Source organism: Bubalus kerabau, chromosome 5 (assembly GCF_029407905.1).
Source record: "Bubalus kerabau isolate K-KA32 ecotype Philippines breed swamp buffalo chromosome 5, PCC_UOA_SB_1v2, whole genome shotgun sequence".
In the NCBI taxonomy this organism is placed as follows: domain Eukaryota; kingdom Metazoa; phylum Chordata; class Mammalia; order Artiodactyla; family Bovidae; genus Bubalus; species Bubalus kerabau.
Genome location: NC_073628.1, coordinates 102,772,476 through 102,790,713, shown reverse-complemented (window position 1 = coordinate 102,790,713; position 18,238 = coordinate 102,772,476).

Here is an 18,238-nt window from a genome sequence, read left to right as displayed (position 1 = left end):
GACCAACCTGGATAACATATTGAAAAACAGAGACATTACTTTGCCAACAAAGGTCCACCTAGTCAAGGCTGTGGTTTTTCCAGTGATCATGTATGGATGTGAGAGTTGGACTGTGAAGAAAGTTGAGTGCCAAAGAATTGATGCTTTTGAACTGTGGTGTTGGAGAAGACTCTTGAGAGTCCCTTGGACTGCAAGGAGATCCAACCAGTCCATTCTGAAGGAGATCAGTCCTGGGTGTTCTTTGGAAGGAATGATGCTAAAGCTGAAACTCCAGTACTTTGGCCACCTCATGCGAAGAGTTGACTCATTGGAAAAGACCCTGATGCTGGGAGGGATTGGGGGCAGGAGGAAAAAGGGGACGATAGAGGATGAGATGGCTGGATGGCATCACTGACTCGATGGACGTGAGTTTGAGTGAACTCTGGGAGATGGTGATGGACAGGGAGGCCTGGCGTGCTGCGATTCATGGGGTCGCAAAGAGTAAGACATGACTGAGCGACTGAACTGAACTGAACTGGATCTCCTTTTTGGTTAACTCAAAGTCAACTGATTAGGTGCCTTAAGTAAATCTTTGTTCCTTTGCAACATAATATCATTTAGAAGTGACATCCTGCTGGAACTCTAGAGGAGGGCCTTGTACAGATTGCAATTCACACAGGAGGTGAGAATTTGGGGGGTGCATTTTAGGAATCTGCCTCTCACAGTGCCTGGAACACACAGTTAAGTTCAGTCGCTCAGTGATGTCTGACTCTTTGTGACCTCATGAATCACAGCACGCCAGGCCTCCCTGTCCATCACCATCTCCTGGAGTTCACTCAAACTCTTCTCCATTGAGTCGGTGATGCCATCCAGCCATCTCATCCTCTGTCATCCCCTTCTCCTCCTGCCCCCAATCCCTCCCAGCATCAGAGTCTTTTCAATGAGTCAACTCTTCGCATGAGGTGGCCAAAGTACTGGAGTTTCAGCTTCAGCATCAGTCCCTCCAAAGAACACCCAGGGCTTATCTCCTTTAGAATGGACTGGTTGGATCTCCTTGCAGTCCAAGGGACTCTCAAGAGTCTTCTCCAATACCATAGTTCAAAAGTATCAATTCTTTGGTGCTCAGCTTTCTTTCACAGTCCAACTCTCACATCCATACATGACCACTGGAAAAACCATAGCCTTGACTAGGTGGACCTTTGTTGGCAAAGTAATGCCTCTGCTTTTGAATGTGCTATCTAGGTTGGTCATAACTTTCCTTCCAAGGAGTAAGTGTCTTTAAATTTCATGGCTTCAATCACCATCTGCAGTGATTTTGGAGCCCCCAAAAATAAAGTCTGACACTGTTTCCACTGTTTCCCCATCTATTTCCCATGAAGTGGTGGGACTAGATGCCATGATCTTCATTTTCTGAATGTTGAGCTTTAAGCCAACATTTTCACTCTCCTCTTTCACTTTCATCAAGAGGCTTTTGAGTTTCTCTTCACTTTCTGCCATAAGGGTGGTGTCATCTGCATATCTGAGGTTACTGATATTCTCCCAGCAATCTTGATTCCAGCTTGTGCTTCTTCCAGCCCAGCGTTTCTCATGATGTACTCTGCATAGAAGTTAAATAAGCACAGTGACAATATACAGCCTTGATGTACTCCTTTTCCTATTTGGAACCAGTCTGTTGTTCCATGTCCAGTTCTAACTGTTGCTTCCTGACCTGCATACAGGTTTCTCAAGAGGCAGATCAGGTGGTCTGGTATTCCCATCTCTTTCAGAATTTTCCACAGTTTATTGTGATCCACATAGTCAAAGGCTTTGGCATAGTCAATAAAGCAGAAATAGATGTTTTTCTGGAACTCTCTTGCTTTTTCTATGATCCAGTGGATGTTGGCAATTTGATCTCTGGTTCCTCTGTCTTTTCTAAAACCAGCTTGAACGTCTAAAATTTCATGGTTCATATATTGCTGAAGCCTGGCTTGGAGAATTTTGAGCATTACTTTACTAGTGTGTGAGATGAGTGCAATTGTGCGGTAGTTTGAGCATTCTTTGGCATTGCCTTTCTTTGGGACTGGAATAAAACTGACCTTTTCCAGTCCTGTGGCCCCTGCTGAGTTTTCCTGGGACACACACACAAGCCCTTAACAAGTGGTACCCATGCTTGTTTGCATCCTCATCAAGGACAACATTATCTCTACTTCATATTGGGAATCTGAGACCAGGGTGAGTTCAGTAACCAGCTCAAGATCTTATAGCTAATTGGTAGCAAAGCCAGCATTTGAGGCAGAAACTTCTCATTCCACACTGCATGCTCTCTTTCACGCAATAACCTGCTATCATGAGCCCACTTTAAACCAAGTAGAGTTGTCAACTGTGTTAAGGCTGATTCTCTGCCTTCTTTGAAATAAGAAGGAGAAAAGATATGAAGTATTAACTTCTCCCCTGGGTCATTCTCTATCTATTTTGTTCTATTATAGCTCCAGTGTTTTTAGGTTAGGGTACATATATTTATGCGCTCATGAGACAGGGGTCCTTTCCCCAAGCCTAAAGATGCATCGTTCTCGCTCTAAGACAATCCTGGGACTCCAGCATCTCTTTGCCAACTGTTTCCGGTGATTTAGATCTATTTGGTATTAATCTTCCCAGGTGGCTCAGTGGTAAAGAATCTATCTGCTGATGCAGGAGATGCAGGTTCAGTCCCTGGGTCTGGAAGATCCCCTGGAGAAGGAAATGACAACCCACTCCAGTATTCTTGCCTGGGAAATCTCATGGACAGAGGATCCTGGTGAGCTACAGTCCACGGGGTCAAAAAAGAGATACAGCATGGCTCTAAACAACAACTTTTTGAGATTACCAGGAAAGATCTCCTTCCCAATAAAGGAGAGAGAAATAAGGGGGAATGTTTCTTTATTCCTTTCCTTTCTACCCTCTTCTCCCTGATGAACACAGTTGCCTGAGATTGCAACACTTGGAACTTGGCTGCCATCTTTTTTTTTTTTAATTGGAGAATAATTGCTTTACAATGTTATGTTAGCTTCTGCTGTACAACAGTGTGAATTGGCTATAGGTATACATACATCCCCTCCTTGAGCCTCCTTCCCACCCCCATCCCATCCCCCCGCTCCTACCTCTCTGCATCATTACAGAGCACCAATTTGAGCTCCCTGTGCTATACAGCAGGTTCCCAATAGCTATCTGTTTCCTACATGGTAGTGTATATATGACAATCTTCAAACCATAAGATAAAGTTCAAAAGTTAACCAAGACCACTGGCTCAGAGTCCTGACATTGCCAAGAGGTGACCTAACCCTGGCACTGACTTATTCCAGGCTCCTTGTGAGCTGGGACAGATGGGCACATGAATTAAGTCTCATATTCAGGCTTACAGCTTCAAGTATTCTCAACTGAGAAAGAATGAGAATGAAGGGATGCGGGCAGACAAGGAAAGAGAGAGGGAGGGAATGATTGGTTTTAAACATGCTGCAGGAAACCCAAATACCTGTCAGAACATGAGGAAACACATCTCCCCGCTCACCACGAGGACCACCAGTACACCTGCAGCCCAGGTCATGGGTTTCAGAGCCGGAGGGAATGGGACAGACTGGCCCACCTTGGGTCCATTCCCACAGTCTGTTAATCTCTCCTACATTTGCATGATGTCTTTAAAGTTTCAAAAAAATATTCTTTCATCAGCTGAGCAAAGCCTTCAGGGATCTGGGAAACATTTTCAGGACTTACATTTACCACTAACCATTCTGAGATGGCTATATAAGAATCCATAGCTAAAACAAATGATCATGATTCAAGTTAGAGATTTTTTCCATCAGCTGTTGAAACTTTCAGATACCACCAGACCTCTTCCCTGCCCTCTGAAATCTCTACCCCAGCCCAGATTCAAAGAACAGATTCCTTCCCTCTCCCCCCTTGTCCCTCCCCAAATCACCTTTTACACCTGCACCATCACTGGGAACCCTGGCCCTAAAAGACCGATAGAAAGAAGGAGGCAGATAAGCAGGTCTTTCCTGTCTGCTTACGTAACTCAGAAACTCCACCACTAAGGGAGAAAAGTGAAGAAGGGATCCAGGACTTGCTCAGATAGTGTGTGGTACTCTCTAATGTCCTGGGATAAGGGTCTGGAAAGTCAAAGCTTCCTCTGTCTGAATGTAAGCCTCAAGAGGAGAGGTGATAAACAAGCCCCCTTTCTTAATCCAAAGGGACAAGTAATTTAGGTCTACACATGCACTGCTGCTGCTGCTAAGTCGCTTCAGTCGTGTCCACTCTGTGCGACCCCATATACCGGCAGCCCAACAGGCTCCACCGTCCCTGGGATTCTCCAGGCAAGAATACTGGAGTGGATTGCCATTTCCTTCTCCAATGCATGAAAGTGAAAAGTGAAAGTGAAGTCGCTCAGTCGTGTCTGACTCTTAGCGACCCCATGGAATGCAGCCTACCAGGCTCCTCCATCCATGGGATTTTCCAGGCAAGAGCACTGGAGTGGGGTGCCATTGCCTTCTCTGACACATGCACTAGGTCTGTTAAATTAGTGCATTAGCATCCAATTTGGCTCTTCTGTAAATGTAATTTCCTGTGTCCCAGAACAAGTTAACATTCTCATTAGCAAGCATGTGACCATGATCACTATATAGATATATTCTTTGACCCACAACATCCCTATGTTAGGTGGGGTACTGGTTGTAGAGTTATGGGCCCTGCCATCAAGAAGCTTACATTGTAATGGTGTAGTAAGATTTCTGTGAACAATTATATAATAAGAGATTCAAATATCAGTTCTAGACAATGAGAAAAGAAATAACCTAAGGCAAGATATGATTAATTGCCAAGTGAATTGTTCAGACAGTAATGACAGGAGGTCAGAGTGGAGAATGATTGCTTCAGTCGAGGGTAGTCAAGGATGCTTGTATCATCCTACAATTAGAAATGTGAAGACAAGGCAGAGACATTGAGTGAATGAGTTTAATATCTGTTTCCCAAATGGAGATATTGAAATAAGGCTGGGAAGGGAGAAGGGAACCAGAGGTTGATGGACTTCTTTTTTGAGAGGTCAAATTCTGAGATTCTCCCCCTCTAAATGGCCAATGATATCTTTGGGAAAATGAGGAAGGGAAATCTGTGGAGCTGATTTCCAAAGGACACAACCGACAGTCTTATACAATGCCTTAATTTCGTGACCAAGTACCTGCCTGGATAAGACTCATTATTGGGCCACGATTAGAGAGAGTTTGTCTGTGCTCATTTTAGGAATGTTCTTCTGCTTCTGGCAAGAGCAAGTAGTACTGAACTTTCTCTCCTGCTGTCAACATCTATAAACTCAAACAAATCAAAACATATGAGACAAATGTTTTCAGGCATTGGAAAGAAGTGAAGAAACAAAATCTCTTGAGAGAAGGAAACATATGAGGTGAATCTGACTTTCAGCCTGGCTCTGTTCCTGGGGACAAGGAAGAGCCCAGTGGTCCCACTGAGCTGAAGACGTAGAGACTGGAGTTCGGTGCTGCTGGAAGATGGAATTTGTGAGGAGGACCCTGGAGAGCAAGGAGGTACAACAGAGGCACAGAAGGGATTCCCCATGAGTAGCTGGCCAGGGTGAGACTCCTCAAATCCTAGCAGAGATTAGTTTCTGTGGGGTTGAGAGAAAAATAATATCAGAAGCCTCACAGTGCTTGAAAGAATTCTCATTAATTCACTGACTTTAGGTTGAGAAACCAACATCCTGCAGGTTTGAAAAGCCATAGGAAGAATTTGGGGCAATAGCAAAAACTAGAAAAGTGATGGGAGGGGGTGGTCATAGAAGGAAGAGAGCCTCAAAGAGGGAGCAAGATATTCTTCATACAAATGCTGCCAAAATCTCTGGATGACCCCTGAATTGTGAATGTGCATGGCAGCCAGCCAAGTCCAAGGAGACTAAGCACAGATTGACCTTCTCCCTACCATGCTGAGAAGGAAACTGCATGATCACTAAAATACACTGTGACAAAATGTATGCGATTCTGCAAAAGCAGTAATACAAGGAAATATATAGTTTTAAATGTTTATGCTGGAAAGAAACAAAAGTCTAATATCAGTGGTCTATGATTCAATCTAAAAATGCTTGAACAAGAGTAATAAAAAGAAAGAAATAAAAAATGTAAAAGCAGAAATCAAAATAGAAAACAAAATGCAGAAAAAAATTATGAAACCAAATGTTTATATTTTGAAAAAAATCAAGAAAATAATAAATCTGAAGCTAATTGAGAAATAAGTGAGCTATAACAGAAATTAATATCAGGATCAGAGGTGAGTACATTACTACAAATCCTACAAACATTACAGAAATGGCAATAGAATACTAAAAGTATTTCTTTTTTTGCTGATAAATCAAAAAAACTTGGGTGAAATAGACACATTTCTTGAAAAATGCCACTTAACAAAACTCTCATAAGATGAAATAGAAAACTCAAATAGCCCCGTATCTGTTAAGCAAAATGATTCCATTTCTGATAATATAAAAGGTAAAGCTTAATGCTCAGATGGTTACACATGGCCAATTCCATCCAGCATTCAAGGTAAAAATTACATTAATCCTCCATAAACTCTCTCAGAAACTACAGAAGCAGGAAATACATGCAAATTTGTTTTATGAGGGTAGCATAACTGAGATACTAAAATATGAAAATCTATTAAAAAGGAAAAAAATCCATGAAGTTCTGCAAATCAAAGTCAGCAATATATAAAAAGATAATACATTATGTTAGTTTATACTATGAATTCAATATGTGAAAAATCAATCAACAGAATTTACCATATTAGCACAATTAAAGGTAAAATCAAATGTGTAATTAAACATCTGATAATATTCAATACCAGTTCATGCTAAAACCCATCAAATGAGGATACAAAGATTTCTTGATCTGTAAAGGGACTTGTAAAAAAAAATTCTACAGCTATCTTCACACAAAATACTATATTACTGACTGCTTTCCTCTTAAAATAAGGACAGAGAGTGCTATTCACTCTCATCATTTGCATTTGGCATTAGTAGGTATTCTATCCATTGTAATGAGTCAAGAAAAACAAAGGCAAAAACATTAGAAAGAAAAAAGAACTATCTCTGCTCACAGTGTTATGACTATCTTAATAAGAAATAATGAGTAATCTATAGGCAACTACCATAACCAATAATTAAATATATCAATGTCACAGGAGACAAGCTGTGGAGATACTCACAAATCAATTGTAGTTTTATAAATTAGAAATGGACAATTGAAAGTTTAATTAAAAAATCAATCTCATTCATAAAAGCTTTGGAATTATAAAATAGTCCAGTATAAATTTAATATAAGATGTGCAGGAGCAGTACACTGAAAACTATAAAATATTACTAAAAGTAATGGAAGAGGATCTAAGTAAATAGAGATGTCTGTGGGATAGAACACTTAATATCATTAAGATATTAATTCTGTCAAAATCGATCTATAGATTCAATTTAATTATCTAAATTCCAGCAAGTATTAAGGTAAGATATGTAGAGCTGAATCTAAAATTTGTATGAAGATGCAAAGAACCTTTCAAAAGGAATTTGAAAAAAAAAAAATAGAGAACTTACAGTACCTAATTTCAAGTCAGTGTAGTGTTGACGTATGGATAGACATAAGATTGATTGAATAGAATGTCAAGTCTAGACGAGACCCACACATATATGGTTAGCTGATATTCAAGAGTGCCAAGGTAATTCAATGGAGAAATAATATCCTTTTGTGACCAATGGTTCTGAAACAGATACCCATACTATAAAATATGAATCTTCATCTCTACCTCATACCTTGAAAAAGTGAAAATGAAAGCGTTATTTAGTTGCTCAGTCATGCCTGACTCTTTCTGACTCCATGGACTGTAGCCCACCAGGCTCCTCTGTCCATGGACTTCTCCAGGCAAGAATACTGGAGTGAGTTGCCATTCCCCTCTACAGGGGATCTTCCCAACCCAGGGATTGAACCTGAGTCTTTTGCATCTCAGGCAGATTCTTTACCATCTGAACCACCAGAGAAGCCCACTTCATACTTTACACAAACTTTAAGTTTGAAATAGACTTAAACATAAAACTATAAAGAAAAAAATTGTAGAAGGAAAAAATTATAGGAAAATATTTTGTGAAATGAGGGTAAAGCAACATTTTCTTAAGTAGGACATAGACAGCAATAACCATAAAAGAAAAAAAGCTAGATTTCATCAATATTTAAAATTCCTGCTTATAAAAAGACTCAGTTAATAAAATGAATGGACAAGTAATAAAATAGAAAATGCATTATAGACTATAGAACTCCTATAATTTAAAAGTAAAAGAAAAAAATAAAGTAACCTAATTAAAAAGAAAGAAATATTTGAACAAATACTTCACACATGAAGATATCTGCATGGTCAATAAACACATAAAAAAATGCCCAACATCATTGGTCATCATATCAGTATCAATCAATATCCTATCAATGCAAATTAAAATCACAATGTGCTAGCACACCCATCAGAGTGGCTGAAATTAAGACTAACAACACAATATGTTGGTAAGGAAGGGGGACAACTAGAATGCTCACACATCATTGATGGGAGTGTGGAATGGCACAACTGCTTAGGAAAATGGTCTGGCATTTTCTCATAAAACCTAGAAAACCACCAACCTTCCAATCCTGGGTTTATTGACATGATAAATATGAACATATGATCATAAAAAAAATTGTGTGCGAATGTTCATAGTAGTTGAGTCATCATAGTCAAAAACTAGAAATAGCCCCATCACAAGGAAAAGAGCTAACCAGACTGTACTATATTCACACAATGGTGGGGAAGGTTTTATATTAGTTGCAGTTCAACAGATGCAAAGTTTCAGTTATGCAAGATAAATAAGTTATAGAGATCTACTGTACTGCCTTTCGGAGAAGGCAATGGCACCCCACTCCAGTACTCTTGCCTGGAAAATCCCATGGATGGAGGAGCCTGGAAGGCTGCAGTCCATGGGGTCGCTAAGAGTCGGACACGACTGAGCGACTTCACTTTCACTTTTCACTTTCATGCATTGGAGAAGGAAATGGCAACCCACTCCAGTGTTCTTGCCTGGAGAATCCCAGGGACAGGGGAGCCTGGTGGGCTGCCATCTATGGGGTCGCACAGAGTCGGACACGACTGAAGTGACTTAGCAGCAGTAGCACTGCCTTTGGTTAATCATTTATATGCACTTAAAAACTTGTTAAGAGGACAGGTCCCATGATAAATGTTCTTACCACAATAAAATAGAAAAGGAGAGAAAAGGAAATTCTCCAAAAGAAATATGAGTATAAACATTTAGAAAATCTGTGTGTTCTACTTTAAGTAAATTTCATCTTGTGTGTGTATTAAGTCATGTCCAAGTCTTTGCAACCCTGTGGACTACAGCCCACCAGGCTCCTCTTTCCATGGGATTCTCCAGGCAACAATACTGGAGTGGGTTGCATGTCCTCCTCCAGGGGATCTTCCCAACCCAGGGATCGAACCCACATCTCTTATGTCTCCTGCACTGGTGGGAGGATTCCCAGCACCACCTGGGAATACCCATCTTAAAGTGATTCATAAATAAATATTCAGCTCTAGTTAATATCATTAACTATTTTCGCTGAAATATGTAGGAGAAAGTACACTGATGTCTGGATTCCCAGGTGTTATAGTGGTAAAGAATTGACCTGCCAATGCAAGAGAGGCAAGAGACATGGGTTTGATCCCTGGGTCAAGAAGATCCTCTGGAGGAGGAAATGGCACCCCACCCCAGTATTCTTGCCTGGAAAATTCCTTGGACAGAGGAGATTGGTGAGCTACAGTCCATAGGGTAACAAAGAGTCAGACATGACTAAGTCTACAACTTTGAAATGCACAAAAGGTAAGATGGATTTTAGATAGATAAATAAATAGATATATTGATAATAAAGCAAAAATAGCAAAATTTTAACTGTAGAATTAAGATGATGAGTTCATGGGTGTTCACAGAATGTTCAGTCACTAAGTCATGTCCGACTTCTTGCAATCTCTTGAACTGTAGGCTGCCAGGCTCCTCTGTCCATAGGGATTTCCAGGTAAGAATACTGGAGTGGGATGCCATTTCCTTCTCCAGGGGATCTTCCCAGATCAAGGATTGAACCTCGTCTGCTGCATTGGCAGGTAGATTCTTTACCACTTGGCCACCAGAATAGCCTGCTCACAGGATAATTCTTTCAAATTTCCATGTTTGAAAATTTTAATCATCAAATGTAGGGAAAAATAAATGCACCTAACCAGAAAATCTAAGACTCTTCAGGGCAGGACTCCATACAGAACTGGGTTTTTTGTCTTGCTGTCACTTTATAAATTTAGTCAAATTAAGAAATGAATTCTCAACTTTTTTTTTTTTTTAAACCTCTGTACATCTAACAACATCAACCTCCTGGAAAGGCAGCCCTCCCTTGTGTTTCTTGTCTGGGCTCTGTCCAGCTTCTCCTAGGCCTGACTTCTAATTCTTCAGAGCCTACACTGGATTAGGTCTCTAAGGGCCTCTTCTGAGGACTCTCACATTTTTAATCCTCTCAGTTTTGTTCACATAACTTTCAGCTTCATGTTGGCCACACTCACTAAACCATCTTCACCTCCCAAGCTCTTCTGGCCTCAATCATTTCACTCCTGGGCAATTGCCTCATGTGATAGACCCTTCCAAGTAGGAGGTTAAGCCACATTCCATTTAATCTTCCTGTCACCAACTGGTTAGAACCACTTTAAGATCACCCCTTTCCCTTCAACCCCCAACCTGTCTCTAACTCAAGGTTTCCCTTCTGTAGAACTTCAGTGGCTCTGGAAACCTACCGAAGAGCCGCCAGCTTCAAAGCCAATGCCGGAATCTCTTTGTCATCAGGTCTCACCTGGCCTAGCAGGTTCCCCGGTGCTCTCTTGAAGGGTTGCTGCACCTGCCTCCCACCTGTGACTTGTCCTGTGCTCCACCGATGTTCTACCATGAGAAGTTCACCCTCATTCATGGTTCACCTCCAAAGACCACATATTTCCTTTGTTATTCCAGCTCCAACATCACCCCGAGGTCTGGATTTGGTGTCCCTCTACCTTTAAACATTTCTATGTGGATGTCTTAGAGGCTTCTCAGTCAGCATCCCCAAAAGAAAGGCATTGACGTCCCTCTAAAGTTGCTTCTTCTCAGTGTCCCCGCACTAACAAACAGGGTTCCCACTGATTCACTTTGACCAGACACATTTTCATACACTCTGTCCCCAGACCTCAGGAGCTGCAGTTTACTCTATCTGCCAAATAGATCCTTGCAACTTGCCCCCAGCCACCTGCGCCTCTGCTCTGAGGTGTTGCCGTGGACCTCGAACCAGTTTTATGTTTCCCTTTCAACTCCCCCTTCTCCCATCATGCACAGCTTTCTTCTCAGCCAGACATCAGAGAGAATCTTCTAAAACTTTACCAAGATCATGTCTTCATTATGCTATTCCGGGCTTCCAGGCAGCTCAGTGGTACCAAATCCACCTGCCAATGCAGGAGACACAGGATACTTGGGTTCAATCCCTGAGTTGGGATGATCCCTGGAAGGAGAAATAGCAACCCACTTCAGTATTCTTGCCTGGAAAATTCCATGGACAGAGGAGCCTGGAGGGCTACAGTCCATGGGATTGCAAAGATTTGGACATGACTCACACACAAACAGAAGCACTTCAGCTTCCAGTGGCTGTTTTTTTCATTCAGATGGTATCCAGAATCCTTGCCACAATTGGTCTAAAAGACTTAAGGGTAGGGAATTCCCTGGTGGTTCATCAGTAAGACTCCAGGAACCCAATGCAGGAGGCCTGGCTTCCATCCCTGGTCAGGGAACTAGATCCTACATGTCACAACTAAGAGTTCATATGCTGCAACTAAAATCCTGTGCACCACAACTACGACCTGGTGATTAAATAAACAGTAAATCAATAAATAACTTATTAATGCTTAAAAAAAAGAACAGGGCTGGTCAGTCCCTTCCCTGATCCTCCCTCTCACTCACTCTGCTCCAGCCACACTGGGCTTCTCCCTTAGCCACATACACACCAGTTATGACCATCTCTCAGGAGCACTGCCTTGACATTCTCTCTGCTAGGGGCTCTCCTGCTTCCAATATTCAAATGGCCAGTTCCCAGAGCTCCTCACATGCTATTCCTCTCTTCCTCCTTTCCCTGATTTATTCTACAAAACATCTGCAGTAATCTGGGTACTACCAGAAGTGGAGGTGATTAAGCATGCAGCATTTTACTAGGAGAAATGCCAGTCAAAGAAACTGGGAGGGAGGTGGAAAAGGCTGGGAGAATGGCTGGGGTTAATTCAGGTCTGATCCAGGTGAGTGGGAACAGTGAGAAGGCAGGTGAGAGCCTAGAACTCTGGGTGGTCTCTGGAGGGGGTTTCAGCCAAGCCACTGGAGAGTCCTTGAGCCCAAGTGTTCAAGTGGGGGGGTCCCTCAGCTCTCAGGACCCGGTTTGCATTAGGAGCCTGGCATTCAGATCCGAGGAGCAGCCCACAGGAAGAGTGACCTGGGCACAAATTCAGTGACAGATTCAGAACCCTGAAGCATGGGTGCTGGTCACTCACGATCCCCTTGGTGGAGGAAGCTTTTTCAGGCAACCACATACCTGAACTTCATGCTTCTATTTCCTGTCTATCCTCTTTTGAGAAGGAAATCAACATAAGGGAGCTGATCTGTTTCCTCCTTTAATTCCAGCACCTAGAATAATGCCTGTTGCTGCTGCTGTTCAGTCTCCAAGTAGTGTCCAACTTTTTGTGACTCTGTGGACTACAACTCGCCAGGCTCCTCTGTTCATCATCTCCCATAGTTTGCTCAGGCTCATGTCTTTTGAGTTGATAATGCCATCCAACCATCTCATTCTCTGTTGCCCCCTTTTCCTTTTGCCTTCAATCTTTCCCAGCCTCAGGGTCTTTTCCAATGATTTGGTTCTTCGCATTAGGTGACCAAACTACTGGAGCTTCAGCTTCAGCATCAGTCCTTCTAGTGAATATTCAGGGTTGGTTTTCTTTAGGATTGACTGGTTTGATATCCTTGCTGTCCAAGGGGACTCTCAAGAGTCTTCTCCAGCTCCACAATTCAAAAGCCTCAATTCTTCGGCACTCAGCCTTCTTTAATGGTCTAGATGCATAGTAGGTGCTCAGTTAAATTTCTTGCATGAACAAATGAGTAAATGATTGAATGAATAAATCGGAATGCTAGCTTTCTGCCCACTCTGAGTCTGTGGAATCCCTGGTAACCCCTCCCTTATGGTACAGAGTGTTACAGTATTTTTCCTCTATTGCCAACATGGGCATGAGTTTCAAGGGCTCGACTCCTGGCTGTAGGTACTTGGCTCCATCCTGGTACCAAAGACCTTTTGGAAACCAGGTTAATGTCTGCTCAATAAATCTCTGCTGGTCCTCATTTGGCCCTCGAGATACTCATGTGAGAAAGGGCAAGAGTAGACTTCCCATTTTGCAAATAGAAGGTGTGGAATGCAGAGTTATCGATCACTTTCTAAATGCCGTGGCTTGCACACCTTATGTACTGCAACCGGTAAAGCCTCAAGGTCTTAATCTCGCCCCATCACTCACCTCTATTTAATAGATGGGTCAGCTGAGACTTAGGAAGTGACAGGGCCAGTGCTGAAAGCCAGAGACTGTGACCCTTTTGCACAGAGCCCCAGCACCCCTTACTGGGTGGAAAATAACCCAACCAGGAGTCATCTCAAGAGACCTTAGATTGGAGATCTCACATTCACCTGTGAGCCATCTTTCCCCCTCCATGGGGCTCACGACTGACGTGTGTCGCTCTTTTACCTTGGACTTCAAAATTGCAAAGGTATGTGAGTGAACAGGTTAATGTTGGGACAGCGCCTTGGAGTTCCAGAGCAAGAGCTGCTCCTAAAGCCCTGATATGATTATTCATTATTATTAATAATCTAGTCAGAAGAAGCTGAGGTGCCCAGTGCCTTGTGGATTGATGGATCACCACATCCCTTAGCTATTTGCTAATACCATTATTTTTACAGCTTAATCTTCTATAACCATTTTTCAATAATCAGGGAAGCTAAATTAAATGAAATGCAACTCCTTGCGATTAAGACCAGCATCTTGCTTACCAAAGGATATCCACTTGGGTGGGCAAGTTCTAAGCTGCCTTTTCAGTGGTCTGGTTGTATCTTTCTTTTTATGACCATGTTTTTATTTATATTTAAATATGTTTATTTTTATATTTAATTTATATTTAAATACATATACATATTTATTTAAATAACTGTGCTGTTGGAGAAGACTCTTGAGAGTCCCTTGGACTGCAAGGAGATCAAATCCATCAATCCCAAAGAAAACCAACACTGAATATTCATTGGGGGGACTGATGCTGAGGTTGAAGCTTCAATACTTGGCCACCTGATATGAAGAGCCAACTCATTGGAAAAGACCCTGATTCTGGAAAAGATTGAAGGCAGGAGGAGAAGGGGATGACAGAGGATGAGATGGTTGGATGACATCACTGACTTGATGGACATGAGTTGGAGCAAGCTCCAGGAGAAGGTGAAGGACAGGGAAGCTGGGCATGCTACAGTCCATGGGGTCGCAGAGTCAGACATGATTGAGCAACAGAACAAAAGGAAATATTTAAATTAACTTTTATTGGAGTATAGTTGTTTTATAATGTTGTATTGGCTTCTGCTATACAGCAAAGAGAATCAGCTATGTGTACATATATATCCCCTCTTTTTTGGATTTCTTCCCCATTTAGATCAACACAGAGCATTAAGTAGAGTTCCCTGTGCTACACAGTAGGTTCTCATTAGTTATCTATTTTATGTTGTTGTTGTTTAATTGCTAAATCATGTTCAACTTTTTGTGAACCCCTGGACTGTATAACCCTGCCAAACTCCTCTGTCCATAGGATGTCCAGACAAGAGTGCTGGAGTGAACTGCCATTTCCTCCTCCAGGGGGTCTTCCTGACCAAGGAATAGAACCCACATCTCCTGCGCCTCCTCCATTGGCAGGCAGATTCTTTATCACTGAGCCACCAGGGAAGCCCTATCTATTTTATACATAGTATCAATAGTGTGTATATGTCAATCTCAATCTCCCAATTCTTCCCACCATGCCCCGCCCCCAGGCTGCAATTCTTTATGTTGCCACCACCCCTGTGCCCCTCCCAATACACAAATGTTGACCACATTGGAGAAAACTCATGGATTCTGAGACTTAGGCACAGCTAATACCACCAAGCTCATGCCTCTTGTTGGAATTCTCACCTTCACTCAATGCTGCAAAGCCTGGAATGACAAAGGTCTTAAGTCACCACCAACTTTCCAACAAAGTTTCAGAATAATCAGAAGTTTTTCCAGATAGAATCATGTCTGTTCCTTCCCAGCACTGGGTGGTGTGACATGCCAGCACAACACAATCTCCATGCAGCTTCTTGAGTGTTTGTTGTGATGGCCATATAACAGAGAACACATTTTAAATCAAGGAATACTCACACTGGAAGTGATTTGGGATTCATTTATTTCTGTACAGACCTTCTGGAGTAGGAAACAGAAACCCACTCCAGTATTCTTACCTGGTAAATCCCATGGACAGAGAAGACTGATGGGCTACAGTTCATGGGGTTGCAAAGAGTGGCACATGACCCAGCAACTAAGCACAGCTCAGTACAGACCTTCAGGAGGAAAAAAAAAGGGTGGGGGGAAAGATGGTCAAAAATTCACACACATCTGTGGCTGCCGTAAGGAATGTTTTAAAGATAGCACCATACCAAGAATGTAGAAATAAATTAAGGAGGCTTACGAGCTGTGCACCAGAGACAGTAGCACCATCTGCTTTAAGTAACAATTATTTTCCAGAAAAAAATATACTCTGAGACTGAGTAAATGTCCCTGTAGTCTAAATATTTGCTTTCCACAAGCATCCTGGGAATGATATGCAAATGTCCCAAGAACTCAGAAGGCATTACAAAATATTGAAATGGAAAGGAACAAAGTCATTCTACTATGCGGTGTGTTCAATTGCTATGTAAATGTGGAAACATTATTATTTATTGCTTTTTCAGCTCTGACAGTTGGAAATATTGCAGAATCACGAGACATCTGTTGAGTGGGGCGTGCGGGGATCTGCAAAACCACGATCGAGACTGAACTGTGTTATGTCTGGGCTCCTGGGTGCAGGTGTGAAGTCACAGCGAGAAACAAATTGCTCCAAGCTCTTAGCAGCCACTTACTTGGCAAAAGTTAAACACTCAGAGAGTGCATTCTGGGACGTGCCATGCTAACTCTGGCAAACACACGGGTGGTTTCTGTTTCCCGCAATCTGTTACAGAAGGCCTAACGCTCCCCGGGAACTAAGCCATCCCATGAAGTCCTTCAGAGGATGGTAAGCAGCACAGGCTTTGGGGATGAAACTTTGCAAGGTCCTGAGCCTTTTCCAATCAATAGAAATTGATTAGATGTCAGTCAAGAAATTCAGACAAGGCTTTCTATGGGCTCCTGAGGCCACAGGAGGGAATGAGAACAAGTAACAGTTTCCCTTGCTGGCTCCTCATGGTCGGGGGGCAAGCTTGTTCCTTAAATGGGGTGAAGGTAGGTATCCGTCCAGGGCTTGGGCCAGAGCAGCAGCACCAGCAGCAGCAGCCAGTGGTATTGAGTGCAGGAGGCATGTACAGTACCCTGCTTTTGCTCCTGACACCCTGTTTCTGCTCTGAGCTCTTAAGAAGCGGTAGTTGCCTTTTTGGGGGGGTGGGGATCTTTTTGTATCTTGTTGTCCTGAATTGGTCCCAGCTGTGCATGCACACAGTTATTTTTAGTCCCTGATAGTTTGTATTTTGGGCTTCCCAGGTGGCCTTAGTGGTAAAGAACCCGCCTGCCAATGCAGGTAGACATAAGAGACACAGGTTCCATCCCTGGGTGGGGAATATCCCCTGCAGGAAGGCATGGCAACCCACTCCAGCATTCTTGCCTGGAGAATTCCATGGACAAAGGAGCCTGGCAGGCTACATAGGGTCACAAAGAGTCAGACACGACTGAAGCAACTTAGCACGCACTCATGCCTTTTGTATTTTGTTGCTTGAGGAGACATATGTCTAGGAGCAGCACTGCAGCAGTGTCCCAGGTCCTAGCCCGTCTCAGAGTGGACAGATGTGTGCTCCAATCCCAGCTCTGCAACTTGCTGGCTGCAGGGCTCTGGACAAGTTGTGGGACTTCAGTAGGTCTCAGTTTCTTCATCTGTAAAATTGGGATGCCCTAGGGTTCTTATGAGAGCAGAATTATCTAATATATATCAAGGGCTTAGTGTCCTTATTTCCAGAACTCCTCTCTGTCCCTCCTCTGCTTCCCCAGCTAAAGGGAGTTTCCATTAAAAATACATCTGACATCTTCGCCAGCACTTTGAAAATTTTATTGACACGCGGTGGGGGGCCTTCAGTCATGAGATAGGATTCATTAATTTGTGTCTGTGACTTTTGAATTGTCTCCTTCAGGGTCTCTGTTTGATAATCCAGGGCCTTGTTCTAGCCTTTGATATTTCAAATCTGCCAGGAGCAGCGGCACACAGCCCCAAACACTAGATCTTAAATATTCCTAAAAACACCTTCCCTTCCCACTGTCCCAGGCTCACCCGGAAGACCTGAGAGTAGTACTGGGCGAACTTTAGTGAGCAACCGAAGAGCATTGTTATGCCGCGCCTGACCACCCCGAACTGCTCCTGCCATCTTTCTCAGAAAAGCAAGAAAGCTCTCTGCTTGTCAAGGGTTCACTGCAGACGCTCTTTTAACATCTATTAGATGTCTAATAGATATCTACTGTTCCTCCACACTTAGATAATATTTATTTAGGGGATGCTTGCTTAGGAGAGGCTTACCATGTGTCCAGCCTGGGGTTATCATTATTTTCATTATTCTTGTTACTGTTGAAAAAGTGAAAGTTGTGTCCAACTCTTTGCAACCCAAGGACTGCAGCCCACCAGCCTCCTCTGTGCATGGAATTCCCCAGGCAAGACTACTGGAATGGATAGACATTCCCTTCTCCAGGGGGTCTTCAGGATCCAGAGTCTCCTTCACTGCAGGCAGATTCTTTACCATCTGAACCACCAGAGAAGCCCTCTTGTTATTGTTAAACCTGCTCTATCAATGATGTGGTGGTGGTTGAGCTGCTAAGTCATGTCCGGCTCTTCTGAACCCATGGGAAGTAGCTGACTAGGCTCCTTTGTCCATGGGATTCTCCAGAC